The following is a 6,208-nucleotide window of genomic DNA, read 5'->3' on the forward strand; positions in this document are numbered from 1 at the left end:
GAGACTTTTTATCTTAGAATTCTGACTTTATTTCTCAGAATTGCGAGTTTATATCTCTCAATTTTGACTTTATAACTCACAATTGCAACTTTTTATCTCACAATTCTGACTTTTTCTCACAATTGCGAGTTTATATCATGCAATTGCGACTTTTTATCTCACGATTCTGACTTTATTTCTCAGAATTGCGAGTTCATATCTCGCAATTTTAACTTTATAACTCGCAATTGCAACTTATTTCACAATTCTGACTTTTTTTCTTGCAATTGCATTTATATCATTCAATTCTGACTTTATTTCTCAGAATTGCGAGTTTATATCTCTCAATTTTGACTTTATAACTTGCAAATGCAACTTTTTATCTCACAATTCTGACTTTTTCTCACAATTGCGAGTTTATATCATGCAATTGCGACTTTTTATCTCACAATTCTGACTTTATTTCTCAGAATTGCGAGTTTATATCATGCAGTTCTGACTTTATAACTTGCAATTGTGAGTTTAAAAAGTCACAATTGCGAGTATCACGTAATTATGAGAAAAAAGTCAGAATTGTGAGATAATTGTAAGTTTATATCATGCAATTCTGACTTTATAACTTGCAGTTGCATCTTTTTTGTGAGACTTTTTATCTTACAGTTCTGACTTTTTTCTCAGAATTGCGAGTTTATATCTCAATTTTGACTTTATAACTTGCAAATTCAACTTTTTATTTCACAATTCTGACTTTTTTCTTGCAGTTGCATTTATTTCATTCAATTCTGACTTTATTTCTTAGAATTGTGAGTTTATATTATGCAATTCTGACTTTATAACTTGCAATTGTGAGAAAAAAGTCAGAATTGCCAGTTTGTATCAATTCAATTCAATTCAATTCAAGTTTATTTGTATAGCGCTTTTCACAATACGAATCGTTGCAAAGCGCTGTACAAAAGTTTAGGCTACTACAATATATTTAGTAATTTTAGTATTTAGTGGTGAATACTGTATGTCAAGTCGATGTACATATGATATAAATGTTAAAATCAGTAACTGTGTAATCGAACAGATGATGAACACTAATTGCAATGATTATGTGCTGTGATCAAACTTGTAAGAAAATTATGTAGAATTATTGTAAAATTATGTAAAATTATGTAACTATCACATAGTTATGAGAAAAAACACATTTTAATTTCATATAGTTGGATATAATGCAACATTTATTTCTGTCCCATGGACCTCAATCCAGTTGACTCTGGTCCCTGTGTATTAAAAATGTTGGGCTTTATTTATCCAATAAATAAATAAATAAAATAAAGTAAAAAATCTGGGGCCTTATTTATAAAACACAATCAGGTTTAACCCCAAATTACACATTTACATTGAGGAACCAATCAGGATTCATAAAGACAAAAACCTATGTGAAAATGTTCTTATGTATTTAAAGTATGAACAATAATACCAGTAAACAACTAATTTTGACAGGACTTTCAGTCAAAGTACTGATATTAATGTCCTCTCGAGCCCTGAGCAAGAAATAAGCTACATATCATGATGGGACTCATTAATGGCTTAATTTCATGCATTGCGATGACTTTGTTTTTGACAAGTGTTAAAGGAACCATATGTAGGATTGTGGCCACTGGTACTGCAATCACTTTCAAAATACTGTAGAACTGTGTATCCCCTCCCTCTCCCCCCCGACTCGAGGTTGCCAGCTAAGCTGCAGGAGTAGGCTGCTACAAGGAGCTTCCAATGGCAAGTGATGAGTCCTACACAGTAATTTGTTTTTCTTCTATTCCTTATGTTTATGCTTCACAAGAGATGTTTTGCGAAGTAATTATGTATCGCAAAAATTTACAGATGGCGATTAGCCAAATATTTCGCAAATATGTACTGTAATACCACATTTCAGTCGGAACATAGATTGTTTTCATACCCTGCTAGTGGTGCGATATAAAGCTTTTTATGAACGCATTTAGCACGGGCGACAGTGGAAAATCCACTGTGTACGGAAGTAAAGTTAGCCAAACATAGATGAATCTTACCTGTCCAGGAGAAAATTAGCAACGTTGGCGTCTATCTTGAAATTCTTCTCCGTTTTCAGCCGTCTCCATCTTTCAAAGGCATCTCCTATACAAATCCTTGTTTTATTTCGGACTTTGTCACGACGTATTTCGGATTCATAACGAGGTCTTTTAGGTTTCGTAACGTTATACATGTTTTATCCGACACGTTCGTATATCTGCAGCTGTAACAGAGCTGGCAACCCGTCTCACGAAACTCTACTGACTTCGTGATTGGTAGATAGCTGGAGGGTGGAGCCTCAGACCAAAACACAAAATGACAACAATAACATCAGTTGAGGGCTGCAACTCTCACTTTTAAATGACAATATCCTGGCCGGACCACTGTTGTCAGTGATATAAGTATTTGAAATGAACATGATTTCTTAATGTCTAGTGACATGTCAGGGCCATTTTATGATTAACTGACATAAATTTCTTACATACGGTTCCTTTAAGACCACTTGGCTCATACAGTGATCATAACATTAAAGGGAGACCACACCGATTGCTACATTTAACAAAGAGTGTTTATTTAACAAAATAAAAGATGTATCAGTAAATGTAATGGTTAACCAAAAGTGTAGTGTTCGTCAGTAGAATGAAACGTGTGTTGAGCGGAGGCAAAGTCCTAAGTTCTTTGCTTTAAAGGTCCACTGAAGTGCCTTGAAACACGCAGCGTTCTTCTATGTGGTGACGTTCTTTTAACTGAAACAAAAACATATCGCTAAGCCCCGCCCACTAATTTTGAACAGCCAATAGCGTTCCATTTATATCTGCTCGGGGCAGAGCCGTTGAGCTCGGTAAAGCCGCATTTGTAAGCTTATGACAGCCACAGACTAATAAATTACCCCACAGATTCAATATGAAACTCTTGCTAAAACGAAATAGTGATAATAATCATGCTGAGGCTGTGTAGTTTAACACATGCCGAGTCCGACCGCGCATATGAGCGCATATGATCTGCTCCGCGTCTCTGTGTAGGGGGCGGGACACTACGGACTCTAGAGAGCATTTTATTGGACAGAACGTTTGATCTGAAACTGAAGTGCGCGGTGATATCATCAAAATCCTTGATTCATATTGGCGGAAGTGACGAGAGTGTAAGTTTTGAATGCCCATATCTTGTAAAAGCGAATTTTGTCACTGCTTTGAAACACACTAGCTTATAGATAATCTTAAAACTAATATATTCATACTAAAAGCCAAAAAACTTTAATTTTGATTTCAGGGGGACTTTAAGTCATGTCACTCGGCGGCCATCTTTGATACGCCTCTCGGGCATACACGTGCAGCTCCTATCTGTCTGAATGGGGAAACATCAAATTCTCCAAAACTGTTCACCAAGCTTACGATTAAATTTCATATTTTAAATCTTCAAAGAAATCCAACAAGAACTGCCTCATAAATATGGTTCCTTGTGCTCCAATAGGGTGAAAAAACGCTTATTTTTCCGGCTAGATGAGCCAGTGCGCATGCGCAGTACTGAGCGCACGTCTAGAGCGCCGATTGTTTCTATAGCAACCGGGACTTCTGACGGCAGCTGCAGTGACGCGCTGACTTTACTAATCAACGATTGGCTCTTTCACTAAGAAGGCGGGGCTTCGCGGCCATAATGAGCGTTGCATTTTTCCCCATTCAAAACTACACGAGTGAAATGTCTTGGGTATTCTATAGTCTTTGGCGGAGGTAAGTATGAGGAGCGAGGCAGCAACCAGCCGCACGGACCGACGGCCCGAACAAGAGAGAGCGAGCGAGACCCCGGAAGGCCTCTTTTAACAGGTCCTCCATTAACCTTCACGGCCAGGTTACAGCTCCACCTGTAGGACTAAGACAGACAGACGGCAACCATAAAACACAGCAGCACGGCAAAGCCGGTCGTGACACAAGTCAAAGGATGCTTTCATCCCACAAAGTCTGTTGCCATCTGTTAAATCCCTAATGACATGGACAGCAGTCCTGCTGGAGTCATTAGGTCGAATGAGGGGTTTTTAATGGCCAAGAAATATCAAGTCATTTAACAGGACCATTAACATCAGGGTGCAGACACTAATCATTTAGAACAATCCCAAATTCCAGATTGAAATTGTCTCCACATACACTGCTAAATGGGTCAATTTCATCAACACCAGAATGAAGACAAAAGGTGTTCATGCTGTCTTAAATCACTTTCCACATATTTGTGAATCTTTATTGGTATTAAAGGCAAACTGTGACCAAATTCCTATTAGGTCCCTGATATTTTTATGTAGTTCCATGTTTCCGTCATTTTACCTAGAAATCACTAATCACTGGCTGCTTTAAGCATCAAAGTGACAATTCATTATATTTGGTTTGACTAAATTACAAAGCTACTGTACAATTTTTTCTTAAAACAACCAACTCAAAATTTTAAGTTACATCCACCAAACTTTTTTTTTAATTATTACCATATTGTATCTGATCAGCAACTTCTCATTAATGAGTGAATGTGAAAAAATCCAAAGGTTTGCCATGATTAACCATGTTATTGCTGCATTTTCCCTTTTTTCTTAATTGAAAAATCAGGAAATTTTAAATTCGAATTTTTGATTTTTCAAAATACACATAAACCTTACCACAAAAACTATGCTGTAAAAAACATACATATTTTTTTATTCCACCGTGGAGGAACTTTATTTGAATATATAATTGTATGAAATTTATAAGAACATATAATCAGAGAATTTCCGGTATTAAATGCTTTGGAATTAATCAAATTTAATTAAATTTCTTTAAATTATAACTCGTGATTGAACAAAAACAGTACAAATGTATGAAACCTACATTACCACTCAAGAAGTTTTTGAACAGTAAGATTTGTAATGTTTTTTAAAGAAGTTTCGTCTGCTCACCAAGCCTGGATTTATTTGATCCACCATAAAGCAAAACGGTAAAATTTTGAAATATTTGTACTATTTAAAATATCTGTTTTCTTTTTGAATATATTTTAAAATGTAATTTATTCCTGTGATCAAAGCTAAATATTCAGCATCATTACTCCAGTCTTAAGTGTCACATGACCCTTCAGAAATTATTCTAACATCCTGATTTGCTATTCAAGAAACATTTTTTTTAATTATTATCAATATTTAAAACAGTTGAGTACATTTTGTTCAGGATTTTTTGATGAATAGAAAGATCCAAAGATCAGCATTTATCTAAAACAAAAAGCTTTTGTAACATTATACACTATACCATTCAAAAGCTTGGAGTCAGTATATATTATAATGTTACAAAAGATTTCTATTTTAGACAATTTAACTTTCTATTCATTAAAGGAACCTAAAAAAATATATTATAAATATATTATATTCAGCTGTTTTCAAAATAAAAATAATTTTGAGCAGCAAATGATTTCTGAAGGATTTAAAATATATTAAAATAGAAAACAGCTATTTAAATAGTAAAAATAATTTAAAATTGTGCCATTTTGCTGTACTTTGGATCAATAAACGCAGGCTTGGTAAGCAGAATTGACTTATATTGAATTGAATATAAAACATTAAAAATCGTAAAAATGTACATATTTATTTTTAATAATACATCAAAACAACATATATATTACTCCAAAATTACTCTCTCAGATGAAAATGGTAAAAATTTTATGCTGCCAAAGTTAATAGGTGAGAAAAAAAGTTATTAGGCAAAAGCAAAAAAATAAATATATATTTTTTTTTTTTTAGAAATCATGTATTTCTTCCGGGTCAAAATGGACCCGAATGTGTTCTAAACATTAAAGCATTCAAAAGTTTTCTAAAGAGTATAGTGACAAATATGAACCTGATATTACTGTCATACCTATTGTGCATGACTCTAGGCCGCTGGTACACCTGAAACTGGACATTTTATCTGACAGAAACGCGCCACATAATTCACCTGCGCCAAACATAAGCAGCAGTCAGATGAGCCGAAGAGGCAGGGCAGAGAAAACAATGAGCAACAGACGCACTTACATAACACACACCCAGGCAAACTCTGTTCCACTTCATCCCATTGTGTGTGTGTGTGTGTGTACAGGTGTGTGGCATGTTTGAGTCGTCTTCTGAGGTAACAATACCACAACAAATGAGCCATAAGCAAACAAGGCTTTCATCTGTATTGTTCCATACAGAAGAAACAAAAAATGACGTAAGCAACTA

The sequence above is a fragment of the Garra rufa genome, chromosome 10 (assembly GCF_049309525.1).
Source record: "Garra rufa chromosome 10, GarRuf1.0, whole genome shotgun sequence".
NCBI lineage: Eukaryota > Metazoa > Chordata > Actinopteri > Cypriniformes > Cyprinidae > Garra > Garra rufa.